Genomic DNA, 8,957 nt, shown 5'->3' on the forward strand with positions numbered 1-8,957 from the left:
TTGGAGTAGCTGTTTAGATCCTGCAGGCCCTATAAATGTGAGGAAACTCCATTTCCTTAATATAATCTAAGAAGTCAAGTCATGTCATAGTAACTCTTCTCGTTTACCTTAAATAAAAATTCTAAATAAAAAACAAATAATAGATAAAAAAACACTAATTTAAAATTTTAGTTCCCAACAAAAATGACACGCTAATTTGTAATTAGTACAGCGAAAATTTCGTTAAACCATCTTTCTCCGTATAAACAATAAGCAAGTGCGGCATTCGTTTCCAATGTTCATCCGTACATTAATAAGTTACTGATATCGTAAAACACAGAAGTGCCAACCCAAATAGTCCAGTAATTGAAGTTAAGAAACTTAGGCCGATTGTAGACTACAGTGGCGGATTAGACACTATAGTGTCAACCCTACAAAAAAATTGACGCAGCAAAGAAGAAGATGTTAAAGAAAATGTAAAACTAAGGTCCGATTGCCTCCTCCTTGTGTTTGGGGGTTTGGGGGCTGAACCATAGCGAAGTTACAATGGGAACAAGAACAGTGAAAGTTGAAGCGCTACTGCTATGATATAAAGCCCACCTCCCGTTTTTCGACAACAACGGGAAAACCCCCTTTCATGCGCGCAGTCAAGCAGTGAATGAGCTTTGGAGCTCCCGCAGCAGAATACTCAGCAGGCCATCGCAATCTGAACATGGAAATCACAGTCGCGGCAACATATTTCATCTGAATAAACGCCATGTCTTTGCCCAGACAGGTCCGCGGGCCTCCATGGAAGACTGCGAACTTGAATGGACTCTGCGGGACGAAATGGCTATCCTCGTTCATCCACCTTTCGGGCTTGAAATGCAGACAGTCGGCGCCCCACATGGCGTCCATTCTACCCATAGCGAACGGATGATAAGTCACCCGATTGCCTTTGCCCACGAAAGTCCCGTCGGGCAGAACGTCGTTGTGGAGGGCGTGTCTGGAGTCCAAGAGGACCGGTGGATAAAGCCTCATCGATTCGCAGATTGAAGCGTGTAGGTAATGCATGCCTTGCAGATCCTCGTATGAAAATACCAGGGAATTTCCTTCCCTTTTGGCTCCCGGTTTGACGGCCATGAGACGCGTTGTCTCTTTGTGTATTGCTTCTTCAACATGGGGATGTGAGATGAGGAGCCAGAAGAACCACGTTAGTGCAGCCGAGGTGGTGTCTCTACCGGCCAAAACGAAACTGATGATGGTGTCTCGAAGAAATTCTTCGGAACGATAGGCGTTTCGTTCTGGCAGATCTGCTTGTACATTGGCGAGCCCCATGAATCTGGAGAGCAGATCCTGTTTGCAGGGAGAGCCGCTAGCGATCTCCTGTCTGCGTTGCAGAATAACATCCATTGCGAATTGGTGTACGGCTTCCACCGCTCGTGAGAGGCGCCTTTCTGAGCCGACGTTAAGCATTCTCTTTATCTTCCACACCAACGAGATCGGCTCAGTGGACCTCCGAGCGCTCAGCTCCGTTGCCAAATCGAAAGCCTGCGACAATTCCGAAACAGGAAGGCTTCCATCGAGAAAAGCCGGATCGACCCCAAACGCAACTTTGCATATATTATCAAAGGCGAAACGCTGCAGAATATCCTGCAAATCCAAGCAACTACCCCGCTCGCTCGCCTCCTCTAGAATTGGCAAGAGTCGATCCGTGACAGCCTCCACGACATGTAGAACGAAATTGCGGATAGAGTGGGTATTGAACTCGTAGCTTGCGACCTTCCGCTGCAATTTCCAGGCGTCCCCATCAGAATTGAAGATACCATTCCCCAACAGATCGTGGAGAATGGCCGTGAAAGGCTCGCCCTTGGTATAATTGTCGAACCGCGTCTTCAGCATGTGCTCTACATTCTCCGGATTCGCCGTCACAACTGTTCGAACGCATCCGAGTCGCTCAACCACGATGGTCTGCGTGGGGGATTCTGAAAGCATCTGGGCGTACCATTCTAATTGCCTGCCTCGATTCCTCCCAAATGCAAACAGCGAACCCACAACCGGATACCGTCTGGGTCCGTCTTTCACCGTTCTGCATGATGTAAATTCTCGCTTAATGTACAGAAATACCAAATATAACACCAGTGGCATCAAAATGGCCAATGCAAAGAAGAAGAACATTAATATTAGATCCATCCTTTGGATCTGCGAGGAGGGGAAAACTAAAGATTCCTCCATGAAATTTGCACTCGCAACAAGAAGCTTCCGCTTTTATCACGATGGGTAGGATTAGGGATTTTAAAAAGCCGCGGTTTCTTAATCTAATCAAACCGACGAGCTCTGCTTACGCTCTCGATTAGCTAAGCGAATGTCACTCTCTGAAATTGTATCCAGCACGGATTTCACGTGCGGCAATCTTTGAGAAGCGGTACGCGTAACGGGACCGTCACCCGTGTACATTAGCTTTTGTTTCGTGTCGGACCAGGATTTTGACAGTAGGCTTACTACACCGGGCACCGGGAAGCACGCATGCGCCTGCCTTGCCCGCTGTCCACGAAACTCTTAATTATATATTTAAATTTAAATTTTAAAGGTATATATATTTTATTTCCCTAGTTATAAATATATGATTAATTATTAAGAAGAAATACATATTCTTAATTATTACACTCACTCAAGCTTATATAAATTTTGTTAATTAAATTGTAAAATATATTATTTTAAACATAATAATCTTATATACTAATTTAACATTTACCTTAATCATAATTTTAAAATTAAATTATTATTATTAATAATATAATCATTAAATTTACTTAACTATATAAAACACTCCTGAATTTTATAATTGTATACCCATCTACTTCTATATCATATACATGTTATCCATTGTGTAAAATAAAAATGGTTCTTTATGTATAATATCCCGTGACTAATTCATTGAATGAAAAAATGAAGGGAAGACCTATAAGATTATATCAAATATTAATATTTATGAACATATGTGCTAACCAAACTATTATCTCACAAATTTGTGGGTTGAGCAAAGGAAGTAGCTAATAAAGTTTAAATCAATTTGTAAAATAAAAAGAGGAAGTATCTACTTTCTTGATATGGATTAAAATCACTGGGTAGAGATTTATTTTAATTATAGATTTAGTTGGAGTGTAAATTTATTTTAAAATTCAAAATTGAAAAAAAAAATTGTACTTATAGAGATTTTAGCGTTTTTGGTACTTAATGGATTAATGGTTATATATATATATATATATGTCATTATTTAAATTTTATTTTTTGAATAGATTTATATATATATAATATGTCATTATTTAAATTTTATTTTTTGAATGCATAAATTTATTTAACTTTTTTAAAATTCTCCTATTAGGCTACATAGCTTGCAATTGCAATTTGAAAAAGGTTTTGTGGAAAATAGAAAAAAATTGACTAATAAATATATTTAACAAAAAATCAAAATATAAACTAATAAGATTATTTAAAATATTTAAACCATAATATTTTTATTTTCATATGCTTTAAATAATATACACCAAGATTCCTCTCTCTAAAATATTTTATTTAATATGAATGTTGAAATATTTTAGTGATAACCCATGTTAATTTTTTTACTTATTATTAAAAACTTTTAAATGCCACATATTAATTTTATATTTAAAATTGAATGAATTTTTTTACTTTTAACTATAGTCATTTGAATATTCTTTTTATAGTCAACATTTTTTTTTTTCCCTTCTTGACTCTTTGATATTAATAAATATTTTCAAAAGGCTTAAGAATATATATGTTTTAGTTATTGTATTGCTATTAAAAGTTATTTTAAAAGTACTTTAATTATAACTAATAGTGGATGTGAAATATTTGTAAGCATCTGGTTCATGTTATCTATAATATCAATAGGATTATTGATATTTCGTAATAATTTTAATTATAATTAACAAAAAATTGTGTATTTTTTTTTTTTTAACATATATCACATATACAAAATATGTCCTTTTTAATAAAATATTTTATTTTATTTTAAAAGAAATATATGATAAACTCAAGATTGAAAAGCAAAAAAATTACATATAAAAATTACACAACTTGTTTATATTACACCGGAAAATATACATCTCAACAAAATAATATAAAAATAATACCATTTTAATTAAATAAAATCATCTCCTAAACTGAAAAATAACACCATTTTCATGAGATGGAATCATTCCCCAAAAAAAAGAAAGAGAGGAGGTGGAATGCTCATTGAGGGCCAAAAATTCCCAACCAAAATATCTGAAATGATAATTACATTCAGTGCCAATTATGATCTTATTTGGCCAATTTAAAAGCACAACTCCTACTCCCGGAATGAAAGTGTTGGGTTTGTATGGTTTCCAATCTGGGATCATTTTCGATAACGTAATTGCCAGAGGAATTGGTGGATATAAATCTCATTGTCTTCCTAATGAATATCCGTGTTTGTCTCTGTACATAGAACTACTTCACCAGTACAAACCACTTTTTTTTACCCTTAGCTACCTCTCCTACTGGCAAAAGAATAGTTATGTACAGGATCCTGCTCGAACCTTTGGTAATTTTGGCTGGATCCTCCTCATTTTCTTATGAGAGGCCGGGCCCGGATGGTAAAAGTAAAAGTTTACCAACATGGCCTCTGATATGCTAAATAAGCGGAGACGAGATGGAAATTGATAGATAAATTGTTTTCTATGGAGTGATTTTGCTGATAAATATATTAAAAAGATTCTCACAATTTTGTTAAAATAATCAAAATAAACATTGAAATTGTGGAATTAACAAAAATAAACATTGAAATTGTTGAATCAATCAAATTTATAGAAGAACAGCAGTAAAATACTCGCACCGTTGCTTGTGTTACCGCCGTATATTAGAAAACTACTGTGCAAAAGGGCGGAAACTGCCCAGTTAATTATGAGGTATCATGTACATTGGCTTTATGATCACAGAAAATATAAATGTTTGTCAACGTTTAAAGTTACACCGACGTATCTTTAAGGAATATTGCACCGCACCGCCGTATCAAGATTGGCCATATGCTTATTACAAGCTTTGCACGACGATGAAATTTCTCTGCGGAAGTAGCTACTCGTTTACTTTGGTGCGTTCTTGTCCAATCCTCCGAACGTACAATCACAATGAAACCAAATCTCTGAAAGGAACAAGTTAAGTTGGAAAAATTGGAATTAGGTTTAGCACATAAATTTATGCTCCGTGTCCAAGTTGGTTTCGTTTTATTTAACCCCATGTCGTGTTCAATTGTTTTTCTCACGTTCCCAAAAGAAGGTTATATTTAACTCATTTTTTTAAGGAGATGATGGATTTTGTTATTTAAAATATATTTTTAAATGTATAAATTGATTTTATAATTAAAAAAAAAAAAATTGTGATATTTTAATTGTGCTTGTGACTTTAATATATTTCTAATGGATTTTAAACAAAATTGACTACAAAATATGTCTGATAAAAAGTCAAAAAAGTAAAAGTATTAGTTTAGGAAAATTTAGTTTTAAAAGCAGAAATAGATTTGGAAAATATCTATGAAAGTTGGATTGTGCACACTTCATAGCTACAAATTGTAATTCTCTTGCATTTTGTTGGATTTCATACAAAATTCCATAGCCCAAACACGTAATTTCTTCACATCTATGTTAGATTTCAAACAAAATCAACCAAAAAATATGCCCCAGAAAAAGCCAAAGTCTAGAAGTATTAGACAATGGCTATAAGAAGCACACACTCTAGCTATTTTAAGATTTGTTTTTAGAGTGAATCCAAGAGTATAATTTTTGGTGAGATAATGATTTTTTCTAATCTAAAATGTGTTAACCTGTTTTTAAATGCATAAATGGATTCAACACACTAAAAATACCTTTAAAACTCAGAGTCTATAAACTTGATAGCTCAAACTTCTGATTCCAACATCACACTTCCTAACTCACTCTTGTGATTCCAACACATCCCTATGGGATTTGAATAAAAATTGACTAAAGAATATGTTAAAAGAGGAGACAAAACATGTAAGTGTTAGACTATAGCTCTAAGAAGGGCGCAATCTAATCTAATTTTTAGATTTTTCTCCTGGAATTTACAGATACAATTAAAAAATGGATACAACACCATTCATTTTTATATATGTAAATGAACACTAAGACATGTAAGTGTTAGACTATAGCTCTAAGAAGGTTACAATCTAATCTAAGTTTTGGATTTTTTTGTTCAATTAGAAAATGGATACAACATCATTCATTCTTAAATATGTAAATGGACACTAGGATTGTAGGCTCCATAAGGACAACTCTATCACCCTTCAATTTCCAATTAAAAAGCATTAAAGCTTCTCATATCACTAGTAGGGATTTAAACCTAGGTGGGGAGCCTAATAATCGTTCTACCTAACTGCTCAAGATAACCCTACATTATGTTAAAAAATTTATTTACTTGAATATGGGTTATTTTTAAATATTTTAATTTTTGATGGTTTTGCTAAGAAACTTAACAATTAAAAATCACTATACACATATTTAAAACTCATGATAATAATATTACAATTATATCTAGAAATTATAGTAGAAAATTTATAAGGTAAATATTCAAATGACATTGTATTATATAAAAATTGCAATAAGACTTTCAAATTATGATGTAATTAAAAAAATAATAATATTAAAAATATATATATTTTTCAAAATGAAACATTATATTTTAATTATTGATCTAATAGTAATCCATATACAAATTAATTATTATAATTTTTTTTCATAAAAATTAATAAAAATTTATATTTCTAATATTATTTATATTTATTTTTATAAAATTTTATTTATAATAAATTTTAAAATATATTATTATATAAAATTTTAAAATTAATATAACATATATAAAAGTATAAATATTTTATCAAATATAACTTATTAAAAACATATATATATATATATATTCCAATGTGTACCTACAAAATTATACAAATACTGTGCATTAATAAAAAGAAAGGATATATTATGAAGAGGTTTGGATAACAATGGTAAGTGAGTGTATACAAATACTGTGCATTAATAAAAAGAAAGGATATATTATGAAGAGGTTTGGATAACAATGGTAAGTGAGTGTCGTGGTAATGATGGAGAAGGGTAGGGGATTTTTTATTTTCATTTTCAAATAATATTTGAATATGGATATTATATTATTTGTAAATATATATATATTTTTAAAGGAGGTTATGGAAGGTAATAATGTTGTGGAAAATGGTTCAAATAAATGTGATAATTATAGTGAAAAAAGCTGTAGTTTATATAGAGAGTTTTTTTTCTTTGAAAATCATGAAAATATTGATAAAATTTTGGTAAATTCCCACAGGAATTTTTGTAAATCCATGTTATAGTTGTTAAACTTCAAGATTTTGAGTGCCTCAAAAATTTCTGATAGCAACGAATCCATTTCCACCTTAAAAACATGACTTCAACATTGTTTGTGCATGATTTGTTGAATTTTTTTGGCTATCTAGGAAACTCTTCCATCTCCATAGACTTGTGTAAAGAAAAATATAAGAAATGAGCCTTGTCCTAAAGAAAATATAAGAGATGAGCCTTGTCTAAAGAAAATATAAAAAATGAAGTGATAATCATGATATTAGGTTTTTTATTTTTATTTTGAAATTTGTATAGTCGTAGACATTATGAATACTATCATTTTTATAAGTTTCATGGGAATGTGTTATCATTTTTCTTTATTTTGTGACCTTGGTCCTCATGTATATTGGCCTCGTGAGTTTTTATAAACATGTTTTTTAGATGAAGCATCTAATTATGGATGAGAAAACCGAAGGTACAATATCAATGTTGATTGGGAAAGATAAAGTACTCCAAAGCTTAGTGAAAGGCAGGTTCAGCATTTAGCTCATGGTTACCCAGTGTTTGCAAAAACACCTACACAATAAATGTTTGAGAAATTCTTACAGGTAAGAGTGTTTGGTTTAATTTCTAATACTAACACTAATTATCGATGAAGATTAAAAATGAGAAGGTTGTGATATCAAAGAAAGATTTCAAATCATGATCTTAAAACATCTTATCCCTGAAGCCTTAATCTCGTGGATAATCTCTTTTGATCCTATGGTAGATATAAAATACGGGATCATACCTAACAACAAGGGCTTTTATTCGTAAGCAAAGAATTCATTGAACATGATTTATTTTTTAGTTATAGCATTAAACAATGAATTATTTCTTTGGTTTTACATTTGTATGGAGAATCAATTGGTAATGGAGTGCCTTTATCGTCAAAACTTGTTTTTTAAGGATGCCCTAAGAACATTTTTTCTGAATCTTTATGCATTAATTTCTGAATCTTTATGTATTTAATGCATAAATGGTGGATAGATTTACAGTTTCTCTTGCGAATGTTATCAGAAAAACATCATCTATTTCAACCTTTTTGAATCTTCCTATATTTATGCATATATTATGGATAAATTTACAAAGATGTCAAGTTTGAAGGCTTTTGAGCCAAAGGTTTCAAACCTACTTTAATGTAATAAATTATCTTATTAATCTCTAGATTGAATATTGGTTTATTGCTTTTTATATAATAGTTTTATTCAATTTAATGTTGGAAAAAAATAATGATGGAGATTGGTAAAGGTAATGACAAACACAAAAAGACATTTATTAACATTTATTTATGAGATAAAAGAAAATAGGAGAAAAAGAAGGTGAAAGGTCACAAAATTGTATGTGAGGAAAATTGAAGGAAAAATAGAGAAAAATGAAGAAATAGAAGCCTCAATGATAAAAAGGCTTTTGCGGATCAATTCACAACCTTTTTTCGTTCAGTCTTTGGCACTCTCATTATATTCTCTCTCTCTCTCATACTCTTACATACTTAGAGAAGTCTTGGAGCATTGTTGGAGCATGCTTTGAGCACTCTAGCTTTCATTGAATTTGGAAAAGAATGCAAAGGAATAACAG

General features: G+C 32.0%; 1 pseudogene; it reads right to left on the reverse strand.

The window, feature by feature from the left end:
- Positions 1 to 245: 245 nt before the first annotated feature.
- On the reverse strand, positions 246 to 2,224 carry LOC149265578 (cytochrome P450 94B3 pseudogene; annotated as a pseudogene).
- Between the last annotated feature and the right edge of the window lie 6,733 nt (positions 2,225 to 8,957).

Source organism: Pinus tabuliformis, chromosome 6 (assembly GCF_031772625.1).
Source record: "Pinus tabuliformis cultivar Carrire ecotype Pingquan chromosome 6, CPIR1, whole genome shotgun sequence".
Taxonomy (NCBI): Eukaryota; Viridiplantae; Streptophyta; class Pinopsida; order Pinales; family Pinaceae; genus Pinus; species Pinus tabuliformis.